This window comes from Equus asinus, chromosome 18 (assembly GCF_041296235.1).
Source record: "Equus asinus isolate D_3611 breed Donkey chromosome 18, EquAss-T2T_v2, whole genome shotgun sequence".
Taxonomy (NCBI): Eukaryota; Metazoa; Chordata; class Mammalia; order Perissodactyla; family Equidae; genus Equus; species Equus asinus.
In genome coordinates this window covers 30,777,810-30,801,691 of record NC_091807.1, presented here as the reverse complement: position 1 = coordinate 30,801,691, position 23,882 = coordinate 30,777,810, and the positions used below count along the sequence as shown (strand labels likewise).

The 23,882-nt window shown below is 41.2% G+C and overlaps 1 protein-coding gene across 11 annotated transcripts in view; it reads right to left on the bottom strand.

The window, feature by feature from the left end:
- The window catches only part of ITSN1 (intersectin 1), a 204,291-nt gene that overhangs the window by 179,833 nt on the left and 576 nt on the right, over window positions 1–23,882 (bottom strand). For 4 of the 11 annotated variants that reach the window (XM_070488811.1, XM_070488818.1, XM_070488812.1 and 1 more), the window contains exon 2: window positions 5,053–5,184. The exons of the other annotated variants lie outside the window; for them this stretch is intronic. The gene's annotated coding sequence lies outside the window, so the exon portion shown is untranslated. The remainder of the gene's footprint in view (window positions 1–5,052; window positions 5,185–23,882) is intronic. 11 annotated transcript variants of the gene reach the window in all.

Below are 23,882 nucleotides of genomic sequence, written 5' to 3'. Positions count from 1 at the left end.
AAAGAAAACCATACCTGTAGAGATGTCCTAAAGGTACCAATGAGTCCTAGAGACATCCCTTCAAGCCTTTGACAGCCTCTGAGGTAAACACATCTAGCTTCCTCAAGGAACGCACTAGATGCAAACTCATCTAATTACACACGTCAAAGGCGGGGCTGCACAATCAACCAACCACCCAGACTCCTGAGTAATAACAACAGTCAAGCCATATCTAGATATAAGGACAACTGGCTGTGCTGAAAACTTCAGAAACAACTTTATCCTGAGTGGTCCCATTTGGGGCAAGACCTACTGAGGTTTGAAGGGGTACTTAATCTAGCTGTTTACCTGTGATGGAAGGAGAACCATGATAGAAATGAAACAAAGTTTATTCACAGTCCGACAAAATAACCAATTTTTGCCATATTCATTTGGCAATCATGCCAATTCAATGGATTACTGACCTAGGTGCCGAGCTATCGTGAGACACAAACAGATGTCTGAGATGCCCTTCCTGCCCTCCAGGGGCCTGCAGTCCACTTGGAGATTAGCAGAGGCCGGACAGGGATCGCCCACCACCAAAGGGCAGGAACTTTCCATACATTATCTCTAATACTTGTTAGGGACAAGAAAAACTGGAGTTTGAGGTTAAATCACTTGGTTAAGGCCATACAAGTCTAGGCTCTGTTCTTACCCCTCTGTTCTTACCCCTCCACCCTATTGCAGACCCACGTCCTAATGGTAGCACCAATTTTAATGTTAATGCATTGCTTGCATATTACATGATTGCGTGAATTTTATGATCAAATCAAGAATAAAAATGATTTGCTATGACAGAAAAAGAGACACATGAATTAGGTACAATCAAGTAGCATCAAACCAAGTAAAAAGAAGCAGTTTATAAATGATCCCATTTTTGAATGGAAAAATTTATAGAAGAACAACCAAAAAGAGGTAAGACAAATATAGAACGAAATATTAGTACGGACTATACTGGGTGAAGAGATTACAGAAAGTTATTCTTCTGTTTTGAAATTCTTTTATAATGTAAGTTATTTTAATGGTTACTTTTTTTATTTTGAGGAAGATTAGCCCTGAGCTAACATCTGCTGCCAATCCTCCTCTTTTTGCTGAGGAAGACTGGCCACGAGCTAACATCCACGTCCATCTTCCTCTACTTTATATATGGGATGCCTGCCACAGCATGGTTTGACAAGCAGTGCGTAGGCCCACACCTGGGATCCAAACTGGTGGACCCCAGGCTGCCAAAGCAAACGTGTGAACCTAACAGCCACGCCACTGGGCCAGCCCCTGTAAGTTATTTTAAAAATGATCATCCCACATCAAAAAAAATTCCTTTTAAACCCAGCCAAGATTCCATCAATCAGTGCTTCTCAATGGGTATGTACAATTCCCCAGTGGATGTTTGGAAACATTTAGGGGTATTTTTGATTGTCACATTCACTGGGAGGCACCACTGGTATTTAACAGGCTACTCAGAACAGTCCCATACAAGGAGTTGTCCCTTGTGACTTTCAAATGTTTCAACAGATATTCATATAGGAGAGAAATCCATTTATAATTATCTAAGCCTAGAGCCAAATTCCATTTTACCAACATAAACACAAAGGACTTTTTGCAAGTTTTTACCATACACTCAATTTGCTAGAAGTATAATTCAAGAGAACATTGTTTTGAGTTTCTGCAAAAGTTGTTCACAGCAAGTGTCATGAGCTATAATGCCGGTCTCGATATCTGAATCCCCTCCATCAGCATGCATTTGCAGCCACTGCATTTGCAATGAGCATCTCATTCCCATGTCTTCTGGTGTAGTCAAGACCAAGCACTGACATACTCTAATTGTGTAAATTACTTTGATTTCTTCATTATAAAAAAATTAGGGCATTACACTGATATTTTTGAAATTATGTGTATATTATTGATGAATTTAATTTCATGAGAATAAATGAGGCAGTACAAAAAGGGAGTGTTGGATCTGACAAGGTGGAGAGCTGGCTGTGATGACAGAAAGAATGTCCTCACACTGGATGCACGCGGATGAGAATCCAGCTGATTACTATCAGGCCAAACATTAAAGACATCTGCAAAAATGTAAAACAATGCCACTTTTCTCACTACAAGTCTTTGTCTTCAAAAACAGTTATTCCCATCAAAATGCTATTGACACAGGGGCCGGCCCGCTGGCATAGTGGTTAGGTTCATGGGCTCCGCTTTGATGGCCTCGGGTTCACGGGTTCAGATCCCAGGCATGGACCTACACACCACTCATCAAGCCATGCTGTGGCAGCGTCCCACATGCAAAATAGAGGAAGACCAGCACAGATGTTGGCTCAAGGACAATCTTCCTCAAGCAAAAAGCGGAAGATTGGCAACAGATGTTAGCTCAGGGCCAACGTTCTTCACCAAAAAAACAGTTATTTATGCTAACTTGTAATGACCTTATTATTCATTTTTAGATGAATTAATAAATAAAAAGTTTAAAAATAAGCAATTTCTCAGTTTTAATTTTAATATGGTAAATATCAATAAAGAACCCACATAAACAAAACCTCTTCAGGGCTCCTCAATAAATTTTGTGTATGAAGGGGTCCTGAGATGAAAAAGTTTGAAAACTGCTGCTCTAGTGGAAAAGATATGGAAGGAGGGCAAAATTGGCTGAAGAGGGACCAGGCCTGAGGTTGGTCAGTAGCTGAGCAGAGAGAGGAAACTGCGAGAACTCAGCCAGATCAATGGTACTGGATTAGAAGTGGGCGTACGGCAGAGGAAGGAGTCCAGGATAAGGCATAAGCTTCCAACTCGGGCAGCTGAGTAAATAGGAAGCCACTCAGAGAGATTTTAGTACCATAAACATGTTATTTTGTGTAGTAAAAAAATCTTTTAAGTAGAAAATAAGCCCACAAACATATAAAAGCTTAAATGAAAATACTGGCACAAATAGCCCTCGTTCATGCAGATAGAATGATAGTTAAAAATGTCTTCTCGCTCTGCTTCTGATATGTAAACAAACCAGAATGTCTGGACAAGAGTCATGAACACGACTGGATTCCACTGCGTGGCCCCCAAGGGTGGAAAATGAGCCTCGAGGGGAATGTTCCTCTCCCCGCCAGGTCCCCTTCAGCCAGCATCTTTAGGACTCCAGACTATTTATTTTTTAAGGATTCAGCTTCAGAAACCTTTTAAATCAGAGGTGTTCAGAGAAGCAGGGAGGAGGGACCACCTCCAGCCTTGTCACTCACTTCTCCTGGAACTCCTGTGCAGACTCTGTGCTCCCAGTGCTCCACTGGGAGGGTCTGGGGCTGCCACCTGCAGTTCAGGACACAGTAATGGATATGGTCACACAGCAAAGAAAATCCCTTGAGGTAAAAGCTTTTACTGAAAGAACAACTGGAAAGGAAAAGTACTCTAATGCCCAGTTTTTAACACTAACAGAGCCTTCCCTTCATACAAACCGCCTGCAACACCCCAGGCCCCAGCCCTGCTGTCCACTTTAGCCCAGCGTGGCTCCTGGGAATCTGTGGTGGTAAGACTGACAGCAGGGAGAGGAAAAGAGGAGGCGGTGGCAGGGCACATCCTTCAGCCCCAGCACAGATCTCCTGGCAACATTCCCCTTTCCAGCGCGTGGCTGGAGGTCTGGCTCATTCCTCCCGGCAAAGCACCCACCCTGGCCTCAGCGATGACAAGTCTGGAGGAGCCCACATCAAGGTGAAGGGACCTTCTCAGAGAGGTTGATGACTTTTACTTCAATTATTTGAATCTCAAAGACCCCTGTCTCCACTAATATCTGTATCTATTAGTGTTGTTCCTTTTTTTAAAGGGTATCTTTTAATATCACATCACCCCCCCCAAACTTTTTTCTCATTTCTAGTTGGTAATAAAAACCCTCAGAAAAGCTCAAATGGAATAAATGTTTGACTCAAAGACAGAGGTTAGGGGAAAATGGTGAAAATCTATCTTGTTCCAAAGGGCCACAGAAAAGGGGAGAGATCCTCTTATAAACCATAAGCTGAGCCAATCTCTAGGAAGAAGACATCCAACTAGAAAACTGGACCAGAAGCTTCCCGGGAATGAGGTTTGGCCCCTTAGAGCTCCCCAGCCCTCTCCCAAGCACCTCTTTCCTGGAGCCCAGGCCTTAGGCACGAGACCCAGGCCCCCTCCCAACCCAGCCACCACTGGATTACAAAGACGTAGAAGTGTGGGCCTTCCAAATGGGAACTTTCTATACACATTCCCAGAGAGCTCTCACTACACAGCATGCATACGCAGAGGAAGCATACAGCATAGAGGGAACACTGCAGACTCTGGAGCCAGACTACATGGGTCCTAATATCAGATCTGCCACTTACTAGTTGTGAGATCATAGGTAAATTACTCAACCATTGTAGCAGTACCTATTCTGCTCTGTTTTAGGGAGGATTAAATGAGTGATTACATGAGAAAACACCTAGAACATTGTCTGCACCACAGTAAGCACTCAGTAAACCTTACCTGTCATGACACTTCAAATACATTATGGATCACGAATATGGCAGTGTTAATCAACATATCTAGTAGTATTATTATTATAAAACGTGTTCAAATTCAAAACTACAGACTTAACCAATAACTGAGATCCTTTTCCTAAACTGAAGGCCTAGAGTGTTCTGAAAAGACCACTGTGGTTCCAAATCTAATAACGTCTGAGCAATGAAGATGTAAAATGACCAAAAACAAAATAATTTGGCTTATAATTTATTTTCCCTCCCTTTTCAAAAATGCATAATACAGGCACTTCATACATATTTTTTTATTATTAGCACCTAACATTTCTCACAAAGACACTGGTTTTCTAACTTTCTGGCCTCAGGACTCTTTAAACTCTTAAAAATTATTGATGATCCCAAAGAGCTTACCTTAGAAAATTCTAAAACACAGACACAAGCACATAAACCATAAGTCATCAAAAGGATGATGTCATCAACCATCATATAGCCACTGGAAAACTACACTGTACACTTACAGAGAACGAGAGTAAAACAAGGGAAGTAACGTCTTAACTATCATTATGAAAATAACCTGAACTTGCAGACACTTCGAAAGGGTCTCAATGACCCCCAGGGACTCCACGCTGCACTTTGAGAACTTCAGCACCAAGGAAAGAACAGGAATCAAAATTCTCATGGCTTTCATTTTCCACCTTTTCTAGATCTACAAGAGAACAATTATGATACATTTCATTGAACTATATATGAACTGAAAATGGTCCTATCCTAAAATTACACAAAACTAGTTTAAGAAAATATTTTGACAAAACTGCCACTAAAGTAAGCTAAATAAATGCCGTGTCTAATTTTCCTTTTTAAAAATTATGGAACACTACATATAACATAAAATTTACCATTTTAACCATTTTAAAGTGTACAATTCAATAACATGTAATAGTTCCAGAACATTTTCATCATCCCAAAAAGAAAACCCATACCCTGCCAGCAACTACTAATCTGCTTTCTGTCTCTATCGATTTGGCTATTCTGAGCATTTCATATCAACGGAATCATCATAGTACATGGCCTTTTGTGTCTACCTTCTTCGACTTACCATAATGTTTTCAAGGTTCATCCATGTTGTAGTATGTATTATTCATTCCTTTTTATGGCTGAATAGTATTCTATTCTTATGGAATGGACCCCATTTTACAGATGAGGAAACAGAGGTACAGTAAAGTTAAATAGCTGGCTTATGATCATGCATTCAGCAGCTGAGCAGTTTGGCTCCAGAGTTTGTGGGGTTTTGTTTGTTTGTTTGTTTGTTTGTTTTGGTGAGGAAGATTGGCCCTGAGCTAACATCTGTTGCCAATCTTCCTCTTTTTGCTTGAGGAAGATTATGGCTAAGCTAATATCTGTGTCAATCTTCCTCTATTTGTACGTGGAATGCCGATACAGCCTGGCTTGATGAGTGGTGTATAGGTCCACGCCCAGGACCCGAACCTGCGAACCCCAGGCTATAGAAGTGGAGCGTGCAAACTTAACCACTATGCCGCCAGGCTGGCCCCAGAATTTTTGCTCTTAACTTCCTTGCTATACTGCCTCTCGACCATGAAATAATAATGAACCTGGCCTGACTGCCTGAGGACTTTTTTAGAAAATGCTAGTAGCTACATTTTGATATGTCACTTTCATGTTCTAATCCCCACTGTCTACACAAATCTTTTAAGTAACTCTTGGTTCTAGAACTTGCTTCTTTAATCAGGTTTAGGAAAGTCACAAAGAAGTAAGCCCAAAACTAGATGGGTGAATGTCATTTTACCATTTTGATTTAGATCTTTTCTAACATTTTTTTTTTTCAAAGATTGGCACCTGGGCTAACAACTGTTGCCAATCTTTTTTTTTTTTTTTCTGCTTTTTATCTCCCCAAACCCCCTCTGTACATAGTTGTATATCTCAGTTGCAGGTCCTTCTAGTTGTGGGATGTGGGACACCGCCTCAACATGGCCTGACGAGCAGTGCCATGTCTGCGCCCAGGATCCAAACCCTGGGCCGCCGCAGCACAGCGCGCAAACTTAACCACTCGGCCACAGAGCTGGCCCTTTTCTAACATTTTTGAATCTGACAAGACTATTCAGGATATTCTGACTCAACAGTCTATTTCCAGGAGTATCTGGATTGCATCTTGACTGTAATTATAAGAGGTTACATTTACCAGCAAAGTCAGGGCCTAAAGGCCCATCTAACTCAAACACATAATTTACAGTATAATTACATATCAGTTAATAGCTTTGTAAGCTGAATCTCAAACTTGAGAAGAAATCTAAAAGGTAATGTATTTCATAATAAAACCAATATGAACACAATGCTAGAGTTTATAGATTTCATTTTCTGAGCAATAATTACAGCCGTAACTGCCTGATATATTTAGCATTGCTACAACTGTCTAGAGTTACAGGACCTCAGAATTTTTAGGAACTTTTAGGCCATATCTAGAACAATCCTTTACAAACAATTCTTGCTCCTTCTAGAATTAAAAGATAGACTAGAGCCCTGAAATGTGCCTACCTGATAATGCTCATTTATACCAAGTGTCATTTCACCATGTTATAAGACTCCTATTTACTTCTGTGGTTAACTCGAGAATTTTTTATTGAAGTTCAGTTACCTAATATGCCACTTGTAACATTTTCATTATTACAAATGGCAGTAAACGTGAGGTCTGTTTTCTCATCTGCAACATAAGGGTATTTGCCATCTAGCTCACAGAATTGTGGAAAATAAATTTTAGACGGAATATGTGAAAGTCTCTTGCAAAATACCTGAGACATGACAGGTACTCAGCAAAATACTCCTGAGTATGTGTGGGGTGATGGATGTGAGCCAAATAACACCAGAAGTCACTCTAAAGCATACTTTACATAAGCTGAGCACAACCTTTTCCAAAGGTCACTTATCAGATGAACTCAGCTGCATATAACCCAGAATCCAGAGGACACCAGAAGAGCTTCCTAATGGGCATCATTCATATAGTTATTAAAGGAAACCAAGTTTATTCTTCAGGCTAGACCTAACTATAATACCATTTCTGATAGAGCAGAAGCCTCCAAAAAAATATCCCACCACCTATTTGTTCAATGTTTCATTCAATTAGGGGTAAGAAGGTTCAAATGCAAAATATTAGCATGAATAAGTTTAGGTCACAAACAGGATGTAAAAAGCTTTCCTGTTATAACGAGGATTATGAAGTTAGGAACTATGAATCAGAGGGACCTAGAAAATAGATGGAAAGAGGTACAGTCAAAAGTTTGGGAGCCGGGTGGGAATCAAAGGGAAAATGACTAATAGCTGGCGCAGGAGCTTTCACCCCAGGGACACCCAGTTTGGCCTATAACGATAGGCTGGAGACACATCGGGGGAGGCAGAAGAAGAGAGCAAAGGAACACGCTAGGTTGAGGGAAATGAAATGGAAAGGTAAGTGCACGTGACAAAAGGACCACACTTTGAGGTGCAGGCGGCAAGTTAGGAAAGGTGAGGTATAGATGGAAAAGAAGAGGAAGAACCTAGAAAGGTCAACAGGCATGGATCATAAAGCACCCTTTAGGCTGTGCATAAAGGTTTAGATTTTATCCTATAAGGCAGCAGTTCTCAGTGTGGTCCTTGGATCCCTGGAGTTCAGGGGTCCAGAAGGTCAAAATTATTATCATAATAGTACTCAGAGATTATTTTCCCTTTTCACTGTGTTTATGTTTCACTGATACAAAAACAAGGCTGGGTAAAACCACTGCCACCTTAGCAGTGGCACCAAACTGTCCTAGCAGCCGTTGTATTCTCACTGCCACACACACATTTAAAAAGAAAAAAAAAGGTTTTGCTTCAGAATATCCTTGATGAGTCATTAAAAATTATTACTTTATAAATCTTAGCCCTTGAGGATACATGTTAATATCTGTGTGACTAAAAGGGAAGCAATCATAAAGCACTTCGACGGCACACCCACTAAGACCAAGGTCTGGAGGAAACACATTTGTGTAAGTGAGTTGCCAGCTCAACTAGCCATTTTTTCTTGGAACACAATTTTTTTTTGGCAGAATGACAAGAGAAAAACTATGGTTATTCAGACTTGAATATTTGGCAGATGGTTTCTCAAAAATGAAGTGAGCGTGTTACTTCAAGAAAAACAACTGACAGTACTTGTTGCTAATGATAAAAGTTGAGCTTTTGGGTAAAAATTAAAAATTTGGAAAATTAGTATCTGCCATTGTGAGCAAGACTGCTTCCCAACATTCAGAGAATTTTCTATTAAGATGGGTGGTGATATTAACAAATAGAATTTTGTGATATTGTTTAATGAAATAAATCAACATTTGGAAGATCTATATAATTCAGTGAACCACTACTTCCCAATTGACCAATTTGTACATGATGTTACAAAATCACACGGGAGTAAAATATTCATTCAAACTGCAAGGTGGATCAACAGATTTTATTGTAACAGAGTATGAAAAGTTCACTGATAAGATTCCAGATTCCACACTGCAACTAACCCTGAAGAAACTACCAGTGTCAAGTTTTAGTGTAATATCAAAAAAATAACCACAATTTTCTGAAAACGCCATAAAAGACTCCTGCTTTTTCTAACTACATATCCGTGTAAGGCCAGATTTTCTTCCACCACTTCAACCAAAACAACATTTCGCAACAGACTGCAGGAGCCAGATATGAGAATCCAGCTGTCTTCTATTACGCCAGACATTAAAGAGATTTTGCAAAAATGTAAAACAATGCCACTCTTACCACTAAATTTTTTTTCGTTTGGTAAAACAGTTCGTTTTCATAAAAATCTGTCATTTATGTAAGCATGTAATGGATTTATTACAGATATTTTCAATAAATTAATAAATATTTTGTAAACATAAGTTTTAAATTTCTAATCCAGCAAATAGTGAGACAGATAAAAAATCCATATAAAGAAAAGCTCCTGGGGTCCTCAGTAACTTTTATACAAGGGTCTTGATACCACCGTTTGAAACCCATCCCCATAGGAGATGAAACCACAGGGAAAGATTTTACTGTGAGGCAGCACGTGAACAAACGGACCCCTCTGGCAACAAGAAGTGGGTAAAACCAAGTGGATTAGGGAAGCCAGGCCACTCAGGAAGCAGCAGCCAGTAAGAGCAAAGCAGTAAAGTGAAAAATGATAAAGGCCTGGACTAAGACAATACCAGTGGGGACAGAAAAGGATGAATTTAAAAGATATTTCAGGGGCAGAACTGACAGAATTTGGCAACCAACCACAGAATCAGAGAGAAAGAGTCGAGGCTTGACAGTTTGCATGGCTAAATTCTAACTGCCTGTCCACCTATTAGACTCACGGACAGGTACTGAGTCCACACTGTAGAGAGACAGGTAGACTCTGTAGTCAGAGTATGAGTTCTAACAACAGTTCTCTGACACCAACTGGGTGCCCTGCCATTCAGCTCAATTCTGACACTAACTACCTGGAGTTAATGCAGACCCACAGGTTAAAGGCTCGGTCCCACCTCAGAGGCCAGCCACAAGTCTCGAGTGTCCCCAGGCTACCAGCACTTCTGCGAGGCAGACTAGAAATTCAAGGGGCCCCACAACCTGGCCCCTACACGTGCAATAATTCATCAGAACGACTCACAGAACTCAGGAAAGCACTGTACTTGTGATCACAGTTTTATTCTAAAGGATACAACTCAGGAACAAGCAACTGGAAGATGCTCACAGGGCAAAGTATGGGGGAGGGGAAGTGCAGAGAGTCCCTGCCCTCTGCTCCCGGGGAAAATGGGCGCCCACCTTCCCGCACATCACAGTGTTCACCAAACCAGAAGCCCTCTGAACCTCACCATTCTAGGATTTTCATATGGGGTTTCATCATATGCATAATTGATTAAATCGTTGGCTTTGTGACAGAATTCAATCTCCAGCCCCTCTCCCTTCCCTGGAGGCCTGGTAGTGGGGGGCTGAAAGTCACTTCATTAGTACCAACTCAGATAAGGTTCAAAGGGGCTCATTTTGAATGACAAAAGACACTCCTGCCACTGAGGAAATTCCAAAGGTTTTAGGAGCTCTGTCAAGGGACAAAGATCAACTATATTTTTTTGTTATACCACAGAGTATCTAACACAGTTATTGATATATATTAGATACTCAATAAACAATTGCTGAAAGAACAAACAAAAGGGTAGATAATAGCATCGTTCACCAAAATGGGAAATACAGGCAGAGAACAACGGTGGTCAGAAGAAAGGTGGCGGGCGGGCTGTTTTAGACATATGAATCCGCAGTACCCAAGGAATACAGCAGGTAGTTAGATATGGGTTAGAACTCAGAAGAAAGGACAGAACTCCAGGTACGCACAGATAATAGGATTCAGTCAGGTAGCTAAAATCCTAAGACTGGAGATGACAATCCTGGAAGATAGTGTAGGGTGAAAAAAGGGTAGAAAAAAACAGGTCTAGGGACAGCAACATTTAAGGATAGAAGCCCTCAAAGGAGACTGAGAAGTCCTAGATCTAATTGAGGGGAGAAAACACAGCATCAGGCAGAGCAAGCCAAAGTAGAAGAGTGTTTCTAAAGAAGGATGTGTCAAATGTTGCGGAAAGGTCAAGAAACAAATGGATGGAAGACCGTGCACAGGAACCAACAATGGAGGGGCAGAGGCAGAACCAGGATGCAACAGGGAACAGGAATGAAAACACCCAACACAAACCGCTCTTCCAAGAAACGCGGCTATTAGAGGAAGAAGTGAGATGCCAACAGTCAGAGGGCGCACAGTGTCAAGCGAGACAAACCTGAGCAGATGTGAAGGAAGGAGCAGAGGACAGGAGGACACGGAAAACAAAGGAGACAGAACAAGCATAATTTGGATGGGCACCAATCCCTTTTTTACATGCCTACAAGGCCCTGCACAGTCTGGCCTTACCTCCCTCTCCTATTTCCTGGTGACAGCCACAGTGGCTTTCTTCTCAAATATACTGTGCTCCTCTGTGGCCTAAGTCCTGTGTGCATGCTGGTCCCTCAGCCTGGAAAACAACTTTGCCTTCCCTGATCAACTCCTATGCATGCTTTCGATCCCAAGTAAATGTCACATCTTCCCTGGCCTCTAGAACTAGATTAGGTCCTCTCAAATGCCTTCTTCATAGCACTTACAACAGCTGGGAATCACTTATTTACGTGATTGGGGGTGGGTGGGGGGGTACGTAGGGATGTCCTAGTAAAATATAAATAGAGTGAGGACAGGAGCTTGTCGCTGCTGTCCTCCTTGCTCCTACCACAGCACCGGGCACACAGCAGTCAAGCAAGATACAGTGGTGGCACTGTTCGAAGGGCATGAGCACAAGAGAACAGCACGAAGTCTCAGAGGAAACAGAAAAGGACAGCATCTAGAATCCGGGAAGGGAAGAGACACCTACCTTTTCCTTCTCTCGCATCTCAAGAAGCAAAGAGTAAAGTGTGAATAAGACAGATTGACAAGAGCTACTTGGGAAGAAGGCAGGAGGCCCAAACAGGAGGCAGAACCACTCCTGAGGGTGAAGGCTTGGATGCCTCTGGGCAGGAGCAGAGGAATGGAGAGAAAGTTGAGGGAGTATACTTAGAAGAATGCAGCTAAGTGGGTCAGGACAAAAGTCCACAAGTTTGTATGGTTTTCTTCAGCTGCCTTTTAGCAGCACAAATACAGGAAACAGAACATAGACAGCTGGGTTGGTCCAGCGATGAAAGTCTGCAGGGTAGCAATGACAGAAGGACAACAGGGCAAGGAAATAGCAGAAATGACCCACTCTGAGGTCCCAGCTGCGCATGGAAGGAAATGAAACTAGGAGGAAATTGACAATGTCAGATAAAATGAAGAAGGACCAGGATCTAGAGCTTCTGGATAGAATTGCTGTAATCAGAACGTGTGAACTAAATTACAGTGCAGATAATATCATTTAAAAAGCAAGTGCAACCTATTTTTCAAGATACCGCAAGCTCTCACCACCTACTGTTATCAGTCTCTGAGAACAACAAAAAAAGTTCTCAAAAATAGGCCAATCCCTTCTGAAAAGGTCAAGTTGCTATCTTTCCTGGAATCTAACAAAAAAAAGCCAATGGCCGAAGAAAGGATATCCCCTTCCAGCTCCAACTTTTCCATGGCATACACATGCTTTTCCAGTAGTTCCAGATGAAACATAAGTTAAAAAGCCTCCAAGTATGAGCCACGAGAGAATGCTAACACACCTTTAGGCACCAAAAAAATCTGAGAAACCCTACAATTATAGAAGTGGTCGAACTGGTGAAAAGAACGTCCTCAGTTCTAAACTAAAGGTGATCTAACCAGATTACACATCAGTCTCCCAAACTTCATTCCATCTAGAGCAATCACAGAATAGTAAAATATATTTTGTTTTAAAATGAACGAGAAACAACATAAATTCTATGGGCAGCATGTTGAGCATTTAAATTTAAAAAGCGAACTTTATTGAGAAGAAAGTTCATATATTCTTTTGATTGCATTGACATCTTTGTATTGTTTTATTAAAGACTATCATTTAGGGGCCAAGTGGTTGGGTTGGTACGCTCCACTTCAGCGACCCGGGGTTTCGCAGGTTCGGATCCCGGGCACAGACCTGGCACCACTCGTTGGGCCATGCTGGGGCGGGCATCCCACATAGCACAGCCAGAGGCACTCACAACTAGAATATACAACTATATACTGGGGGGATTTGAGGAAAAGAAAAAAAAAAGATTGGCAACAGTTATTAGCTCAGGTGCCAATCTTAAAAAAAAAAAAAAGACTATGATTTAAAAGAAAAAAAGAGGTCACCACTGGCCCCTTTCCAAATGATCACTGTATACAATGAACGTGTTGGACACGTGTTTTGCCTGCACAGCATTCATTCTTCTTGTAATTGGTCCCATTTTCCCTTCGTCTGTTAATGCCAGGAGTTTAGGTACTGACCCCACCCCTGGTACAAAAGGTAGACCCAAAGGCCCAGGACGACCAATAAGAGTATGCATTCCCCTGGCCATGGTGACTGGTTCAGGCAGATGATCAAGCCAGCCAATGAGAACCCTTGGATTTGACAGATAATGTGAGTCAATACATATTCCTTTTTCCCTTAAGCCAGTTTGTGCTTCTTCCACTTGCAAATGAAAAAGTTCAGACGGATATAATTATGAATAAGGAAAATTGGGGCACTGAACTTTGTCAGCTTTCTATTACAATCCTTTCCTCCTTTTCCTATCACTTTTCTTTTTTTTCCCTCCCCACCCAACTCCTTTAGGATAGTGGACTACTTGAACTTAGCACTGAGTTTTTTAAAAAGTTAAGGACTCCTGACATATGACATCACCATGAGACAGAAAGCTAATCTAAGAATAAGCCTAGCCCCAGGTCAACTATTCTGTGATTCAATTTCTTGATATTTACACATTAAAGTTAAGAGTCTTGTTTCAGCGGCTACCCACTTGAACAGACCTCAAACTCACCCCCTACGGGGACACACACAATACCGTACACTGTGAATGTCTCTAGTATGGTTTTTTGCATGAGGTCAAAATGTTATAAGAGAACTGTGTTATAAGAGAAATGTGAAAAGAAACAACACTACTGAAATTCTAGGACATTTAGAGGTAAATTCACAATCTCTTCCTTCCTGTTTTCTCTCAGCTAGAGATCTGAACTGGTTTAAGAGAGGTCAGAGGAGCAACCACATTTGTAAAATGGCCTTTCCAGTAAAATCACGATTATCTGAATTGGATTAAATTTGTGTACTTCTGTGTTTCTTGCTATCCTAATTTTTTCATGTTACTTTATTCAGAAAAAATAACAAATTCACAAATTCCTCAGACAATAGTCAAGAAATCTAAGAGACAAGGTAATATTATGAAAAAGAATACTGTGCTGGGAAAGAGGAGGACCCTTGAATCACAGTAAGAGGAACCAATCTCAGCTGGCTTAAACTTAAGAGGAAGGAAGGGGTGATGTTAAGACTACAGGAGCACTTCACAGAACTCAGGAACGGGAAAGCAGCCAGCTCCAGAAAGGACTAGAAGAGAAGGCTTAGAGCCATCAGACATGCAGGCAGCATTCTCTCTTTCTGCTTCTCTCTAGATACTTGCTGTTTTCTCTCCATCCATAAGCCACCTTTCTCTGTTTCCAGACACAACAACAGCAGAACATAACTGTCTATACGGCCCAAGTTTTATGGCCCATGAGCACATTATGGTCAAATCCCTCTCTTGGGTCCAACTTCAGATTTCCAGGAAAGGGACACTGAGTGGGCCAACTTGGGTCAGGTCTCCAAACCTGGTTCAGCCCTCTGTCTTCTGTGGGGAGGAAGAAGTCGGAGGGGAGGGGATCTGTAGGTTAAAGGACAGTGAAGGGATTCGTGTCGTTGGGTCAGCCAGATGCTTCAAAAGTTCCCAGTGCACAGTCCCAGCTTTGGCTTTTTCATCATCAAAATATGGAACCGGTGACCAAAGTCCGTTTTAGACTTCTGCGAAGAGTCTAGAGTTTAACAGAACTTAAGAGAATTAAATTGAATTTAAGAGATTACAAGGTAACTAGCATTCACCACTGTTTTTGGGAGCCCACATCAATATAGAAATACAAGCTGAAGAGTAAGTTACTGTATAAATTCTAGAACTAAAAACTGTCTTTTGTAAATAGGATGGTCTACACGAAAAATCCAAGAGAAATGAAAAGCCCACGAGGTCTTAGAGTGCTGAAGTGCTGTCTTGGTTCAAGGCTGGACACTTAGATCAATTCCAGGCCCAGAGCACATGCTCAAACATTCACTGAACCACTGACGAAACTCAGAACTTCCCAACCACAGTACTTTCAATGGGTTAGAGGTGTGCTCAAGCTCCTGATGCCCTCAGCTCTGGGGGACTGATGCCTGCCATGAGGCCTAATGAGGTATTACTATTCCATGATATTAAAAAGGTTGAGAAGCATTGAATAAATGACCAAAACACCACTGGAACTAAGAGTTCTAGCAAGGTGGCTGGTTACCAAGTAAAGCTGTAAAAGGCCAACAAGCATTTAATAAGTGTTCAAACTCACTGGTTGTACCAAAAAATGCAAGTTAAAACAAATAAAACTGGCTAAGATTTTTTGGAGAGAAATAGGTACATCTCACACTGCAAGGGGAACACACTGGAGGGCAGTGTGCTGTTCGGGCTTGGGACTATATTCCAACACACTAAGTGAAAGACACTGGCTACAAAACTGTGTGTACCTGAGCTCACAAACCGGCAGGGCAACAAGACTGATTCACATATGCATTGTCTGAACTCCAGGGTGTTAACAAAAATTGCGGCCCACACAAAAATGAGGAGATTTCATATTAAATCCGTTCCAGTTTCTCTTGAAGAACTAGAAGGTGTCGTGACAACAGGATGCGTCCTCCCAGGGCCACAAACATCTGGGCTGACTGATGCTGGGTTGCCCCATCCACGGACCACCTTCAGGGCCCAGAGTCCCTAACAAGCCCTCATGTCTCCAGACTGAGAAACTTTACACGCTTGATCTGTGCGTAATCTGAACAGGTGCACCCTCACAGAGAATCAACAGTCATGATCGCTCGATAGAGAGATTCTGGGCACACTCTTTTCTTTCCTTATCTATATTTTCAGAAGTTTTCTTCAATAAACATGTACTGCTTTTGTAGTAAGAAAAAAGTGTTATTTTTTAAATTACCAAATCACAACTACAATATGACTTCATCTAATGAGATCAAAACAACTAAAGATAACAGACAATGACTATGGTTTAAAACTAATTGAACTAAGGAAGTAATGTCAGCTTACAATTACTGCAGTATTTCCCTCTCTTTGATACTAATTAAAACACCAGATTGGACAATGGCAGCATTTTACAAATTAGATCTTCCTCAAAGGGAATAGCTTCTATGGACGCTCAATTCGTAAAACAGCTATTTTAAGGATTCATTTCCACATATTTAAAGTTTCCTTCACCAAGAAATGTAAATAGAAAATCTCTCTGATCAGAAATCTATATGCATAACCTCAATTAATTTAATGTTTAAAAAGTTAAATAATTCCTGATCTTTACATTGTTTTATTTTACTTGATCAATAATAATAGGAGTTTCATGGGATTCTCTTTTCCTCAGAGAACTTCAAAAGGTTTGTACAAAACCATTCATCTCACCCCATCTCCGAGAACTCAAAGAGTAAATCATATTACCCTCAGGGTACTGAAAGAGTTCAAGGCTAGGTAGAAATGTCAACATCCACAGATAACTGAAAGTGAAGTCCATTCAACATTTCTCCCTCAGGCTCCTCCAATCCACTCCCACATGACATCCAGAGCCATCTTTTTAAACAAAAGCAAACGATGGAACTCCCTTGCTTAAAACTTACACCAGCTTCCTACTCCCGACTCTGAATAAAATCCAAACCAGGCCCGATCTCTTTTATTCCTCATCTGCCTCTCCCTTGTTCACTGCACCTGGGTGACTCTGGCCTCCATGCAGTCAGATCCTCAAATACCAATCTATTCAGTGCGCCAAGAAACAACTGGTGAGTGTCGACCGTGCACCAAGCACTGTTCTAGTTCCAGGGGATAAGACAGTGAACAAAACAGACAAAACTCCCTGCCCTTATGAACTCACATCCTAGTAACCCCAATACCAAGTTCTCTTCTGCCTCAGTTTCTCTAATCACTTAAAGAATATTAAGGGCCGGCCCAGAGGTGTAGTAGTTAAGTTCACGCACTCCTCTTTGGTGGCCCAGGGTTCACAGGTTCAGGATCCCAAGGGTGGACCTAGCACCATTCATCAGCCATGCTGTGGTGGCATCCCACATATAGACTGGAGGAAGACTGGCACAGATGTTAGCTCAGGGCCAATCTTCCTCACCAATAAATAAATAAATAAACAAATAAAATAAAAATAGAGAATATTAAAACAACAATTGTAATGACTATGTCTTAAGGTGTCTAAAATAAACAGTACTACCTATAATAAATTTATTATTATTTACTGACTTTAATATTAACTATCATAAGTGAAGAAGAGAGAAGAAATAAAGGAGGCAGGACCTTTACTCAAGGAAACTTGCCATATTCTAGGAATGGTACTAATTTTTTTGTCAATTTTTCAAGGTTTCTCTCATAACTAGTTACATAGCTTTTATATGTCAGTAACGAAAATACAATACTCCACTTGTACAAGAATGGAGTAGCTGAGTTTCAAATAATTCCAGAAGCTGAAAGATTACTTGCTTTAAAAATCTATTATCTAAAGTTTACAGCAGAAATGAATTGATTTTTATAAATATTGGATCCATAATGAACAAACTCTTCTTATAGATAATGCACAGGAATGAGGTTTATGTGTTTATACAATGGCTTATAACACAACACACTGCCCTTGTTAGAACGATAAAACTGCTCGGGAAATAAAATAAAACTGTCTTGACCCTGAGAGAAGAAATTAGCCCTACACACACACACACATGCACGCACGCACATGCACAAACATGCAAAATGAATGGTCCCGCGGCTTCCTGTTTCTACATTTTTATCATAAGAATCACTGTCATCCTTAACCAAGTGGGTTAAAGAATGGCACTAAAAGCCAGCTGACTTTGTTAATTTCCACAAGCTGCATCCATGTCTTACCACCAGTCACCAGGACTTGCAAGCGAAACTCAAGGATGAACAAAATCATTGCTGATAGAGAAACAAGTCAACATGCTCACCACAGCAACAGAGGATCAAAAGCACTGCCCTCTTGTATTAAGGAGAGGATGTTTAATTTTAACCACCAAGGATAAAAAAAAACTTTGACCAACTGCTATGCCCTTGTTATTTTCACATTCAAATTCAGCTGAATCCAAAACTTTGTCACATCCCTCAGTTCCACGGCCAGCTCTACCGCTCAGTGAAGAGTGAAAGGTACTCCTACACTCCCAGATGGCCTCGGTGGAGCCCCACACCACACAATGACAAGTGGTTTCGGTGACCAGCTTAAAATTGAGCCATGGCAGTGCCACCTCGCTCCCTAGGCAGCACAAACTCAGGCCAGAGAGCTGAAGCCAATATAATTTCACCAACGCTCTCTCTGGGCAATAGCTCAGTAAGGTAAACTACCTATCATTAATTCTACCAGGAAAATGGTTGAAAGAGCACTGATGAATTCAAATAGATTAAGCTGCTTGAAGTTCACTTTGTGAGACGGCTACAAACATTAGCAACAAAACTTTAATGATATTCCACCATCACATTTATTAATAATAGGTTTTTTTAATGATCTCCCAATGGATCCATGACATCCCTCTCCACTGAGGCACTGGCAGTCCTGGAGAGCACTTCCACAGGCCACTTCAAATCTCCAAAATAGCCAACATGGAAATGGTCGGACAGACTCCCGGCTGTCTCCCTAATCACACTTCTGTGTGTAGTCTTCTGTTTCCAAGGCAAGTGCACACCACAGTGAACTGCCTTTTCAAACTGCACTAATCTTCTCCACGACTCGACGCCTGTTTTCCATGCAGGGGCACTTCAGGAAAACCACTACAGAGTAAAGGCTCACAAGCTGCTTTGAGAGATGAACCCCAGACAGCAGACCAGGCTTATTTGTGAGCTAACTTATGTGATTAACTTCTCAGTAAGAAGGATTCAAATTGTGCCCCCACCTAATTTGCAAATTAACACACATCAGGGAACCTCTAGGTTAGTCCGAAACAGAAATCAGGAATGTGAACCGTACCCCAATGCCAACAAAACATGTCTAAGAAATACGCAGTCCAGCGGTGTGGCTAAGAGATTTGGCCTCTAGTTACAAATCTGCTCAGCCACTTGCTGGTTCTCTAAGTCACTTAACTGCTGGTACCTCAGCTTCCAAGGCATATTCATCCAAAAACTTAGAGTTTTGTGAAGAGTGAGTGAGTTAATGCTTATAAAATGCTGCAAAGGGACTTGATAAACGTTAGCTCTCATTTTTACCGGTGGATGAATTTTCTGACTTTCCATATCACACTACTAAACAGGTTACATTAACATCCCATTCTTCTTCCTAACAACAAAAATAATTCACTATGTTTGTCACTAGTGAAATCATTCCAAAAAAGGGAGGGGGAGGGAAATGGAACTCTCACACACCATGCTCAAAGTAGAAATTGCTACAGTCTTTCTAAGTGACAAATTGAAAATATGTATCAAAACCTTAAAATTTAGCATGTACTTTGATCCTACAATTCCACTTCTAGAAAATTACCCTAAAGAAAGAAAATCTCACAAGTATATACAGAGAAGTATGGAAGAGGATGGTCATTGCAGAATTATTGATAACGGTGGGGGGAGAAAGAAACAAACCAATAAAAATAAACTGGTTAAATTACCACAGATCCATAAAATGGAACAGTATTCAGTTACTAAACTATTATAACTGACAATATAGACATGGAAAGACTCATGATAAGATGTTAAGCAAAAAAAAGGCATGCTACAGAACAATCATATATATAGCAGGATCCCATATTTATTACCAAAAATTGTACATGAATAGCCACATGCACACAAAAACATGGTTTGGAGAGATATGTACTCAGGTAGTAGATTTATGAGTATTCTATAGTTTTCTTTTTACTTTTCTGTATTTCAATTTTTCTACCATAAACATGTAATTCTTTAAAATGCGTAGGGATAATAGCTGATTATCATAAACTGATTACCAGTTTGGTTCTGAAATAATACAATTAAGTTGAAAGTGATGGCAAGATTTATCTTTACTTAGAAAAAATTTACATTTACATAATATTTGATGGTTTATTAAATACTTTTCATCTTTAGTCTGGTTATCCAATTAAAAAATTATACATATGTAGTATCAAGAAATTAGCAAGAGATTTCTTTTTTAAGCAATGGAATTCTACTTACTACCATTAAGTGTAGTGGCATAAAAATTAAATGGACACTTGAGTTTTATATATAACAAATATATATATATATTTTTTTAAGATTTTATTTTTCCTTTTTCTCCCCAAAGCCCCCTGGCACATAGTTGTATATTTTTAGTTGTGGGTCCTTCTAGTTGTGATATGTGAGGTGCCACCTCAGCATGGCTTGATGAGCAGTGCCATGTCAGCGCCCAGGATCAGAACCGTGGAAACCCTGGGCCACCAAAGTGGACGGCGAGAACTTAACCACTCGGCCACGGGGCCAGCTCCGAGTTTTACATATTTTTATGTACCCCAATTCTTTATCATCATCATACTACCATTTATTAAATGAACACATCTCAAGAACTTATACAAACACTTAGAAGTATTTAACCTGAGGCACTGGGAGGTTGCTGGGTGACTAAAGTCACAAACTATGTGTGGTCAAACCCAACATCCTCTGGAGTTTGTGCTCTTAATCATCCAGCACCCTCAACCAGAGAATAGAAGTTGTTATTTATGGGGCCCTATGCTGGACTCTGAAAGAAGGGAGTGGAGGTCATATTTTATTACTATGAAAATTGAAATTGGGGGCCGGCCTCGTGGTGTAGTGGTTAAGTTTGCACGTTCCGCTTCAGCAGCCCAGGGTTCACAGGTTCAGATCCCGGGCACAGACCTAGCACCGCTCATCCAGCCATGCTGTGGCAGCATCCCACATACAAAGTAGGGGAAGACTGGCACAGATGTTAGCTCAGGGACCATCTTCCTCACAAAAAAGAAAGAAAGAAATTGGAAAACGTACCAATTTTCTACTTTCTATATTTTTTGGAAATCAGTATTTGTAGCATTATGTTGGGCTTCTCACAGCTTATAAAATGGTATTTTGATACAGCAATAGCATAGTAATTTACCACAACACTGCTACTCACATTTACATTTTGAGTCTCTAAGCAAACATCTTACTGGGAGCCTTCTTTCCAGCTTATCACCTTGAGCGTTCTATGCTCCATTTCAGAGCCAACCAAACTTACAGAAATGACTGGGGGTATGGTACTTTCAACTCCTAATTTATAAAATCAGTGACTATTAAGTGATAAGATTAATTTCACAAGTAAGTGTTTATAAATGTGGCCTCACTGCCATGTAGTTCACTCCACTATCTCATGGAGTTCTCCAGGCACTATTCTAGGCACTGGGGATCCAAGGATGAACCCAAGTTTCCGCTCCTCTAAAACGTCTATTATAGGTGAAGGTCGTCGTCAGTTTTTTATTAGCAGCCTAAGGTATAAAACTTGCTCTGTCACTTGAAAAACTTGCTTTCCTCTTCAGGAGACGGTCTTAGGAGATGCCAAGTGAGAAGCAAGCACAATATCAGTGGTTCTCCAACTTTACTGTGCAGGAGAAACTCCTGGAGAACTTGATGGAGATCCTGATTCCAGGGCCCTACCTCCAGGAGGCTGATTCTGAGGTGAGGCAACAAAAACCTCTACTTTTAACAAGAACCTCAGTTAATGCTGATGTAAGTGACCTGAGGTCCAGATTTTGAGAAACCCACCTGTAACTGGAGCCATTCAGAAAGGAATGGTCTTTCAGCTCTACGGCAGGGCAATCTGAACTGAGTAATATAAACCTCACGTAATTAATTCTCTATAATTCACAAATCTAGCAAATGAAAAAGATGAGTCAGAGGAGAGGAATTTACCAGCACCTCCTCCTCCTTAACCTCTTATAGGAAATCTGAGTTTGCCTCATTCTAGGCATTTGGGGACAAGAACCCAAGCAGAATTCTACTACCAATATTAGAGATAAGCATTAATAAAAAGAAATTGCTAGTCAACAGCGGGGAAAAAAACTGCTGAGGACAAACATTTCACGGAACTGACTTGTTACCACTCATTTTATGCCCTATTTCACAATGCTTAGTATCTGAACAATCCACAGAGTTCCAAAGTACATCAAAAATTTGTTCATTTCCTCTCTTACTCAGGCAGAATAATAATGAGAGTTTTGTAAAGGTACCATGTGCCTAGTGATCCTAATAGATACATTCTTAGATAAAGAAATATCTTTTTTTGCTTTTAAACTTTCTATCAGAAACTCTCCTTACTGGAGCTACTTACAGGAGTTTTAAATAGTTTTAACGCCATCATTAAATTAGTGTCCCTCATTTCTCAATTTAGCTTACCTAAAACTTTCTGGGTTCTTTACAAACCTCCTATGGAAAGAATTCACTGTTAAATATACATACATATTTTTAGTTATAAGGAAACTCCCATCAAAATAACATAAATGTTTCAAGTAAACTATTAAAAAAATTAAAACAGAAACATAGTATTTTGTTCTCAGAGAGAGGTAGATTTCATAACTTTGAGGGGTGTTTAAGCTTCCGCACCTTAAGTCATCTAAAAATAAAGGTATCCTAACAAATACATTGCTCCTGTTTCAGAGGTTAGGGGTAGCACTAACAAACCAGCTGGCCTTGCTGGGTCCATGGCCCCAGATCCTGCCCTCAGACCCTGTCCACTACGTAATCCATGAGCTCTCTGAGCCTGTTCTTCATCCTTTCAAAGGGATTAGTAAAGCTGCCTCCCAGCTGACAGAATTGATATTTTCCAGATGCATCTGTTTGTATGGCAGTTGTTTTTATTATCTATACTTTTTATTGTACTTGTTTTCTTTTTATTATTTCTACGTCTTGACCACGGAAACAGCAAGAGTAGGATGCCAGCAGACAAGCACAAAGAAACGCATCTGTCCCGAGTCTGCATATATTTAAAATTTCAGGCTGGTGCTGCCTTCGGAATAGCATTGATGATGGCAAAGTTCTAAAGGAAACTTTCATATTAAGAGGGTATCAAAAATCTCCACAGCCTCCAACTCGACAGAGAAGCTGCTAATCTATTTCTTCAAAAGCAAAGCTTAGTCTGAATCACAACAAAAGATGCCCATAGGCTACGTAATCCACGAACTTGTTTTCTAATCCGAAGGCAAACAAGTAGGAGAGAAAGGTACAACCCATTCCTCGTTGGTTTCCTTTTCCTGGGGATTCTGATTACATTTCCTCGTGCAAACAAGAAGAGACCGCAATTGTGCCTTCGGTCCACACCATCAAACCGTGTCTGCGCGTAAAGAAGGGAAGGAGCAGCGGCAGACCCCGGGGACGCGCTCCCACTGAAAGGAGAGCCGCTTTCTGTTAAATACCATCAGAGGCAGCCCGGGCAGGACGACTTAGGGCCAAATGGCATTGACTGCCCTTCACTGACAGGGATTTTGCAGGCACACGAGACAGAAAAAGGGATGAGCCGGGACTCGAGGCCGGGGGGAGAGGCGGGCGGCGCGATGCCGCTCCCCGCGAGCTCCGGATCCCCGAGAGGCTGGCGGGGAGGCGAGGCTTGGCCGGCCCGCCGCGCTCAGGCAGCCGAGGGCAGCCAGGTCAGCCCTGGAAGGACCGACCGCCCCCACGTCCCCCTCGGGAAGGAGGGACCCCGCTCGGCCGGCCAGG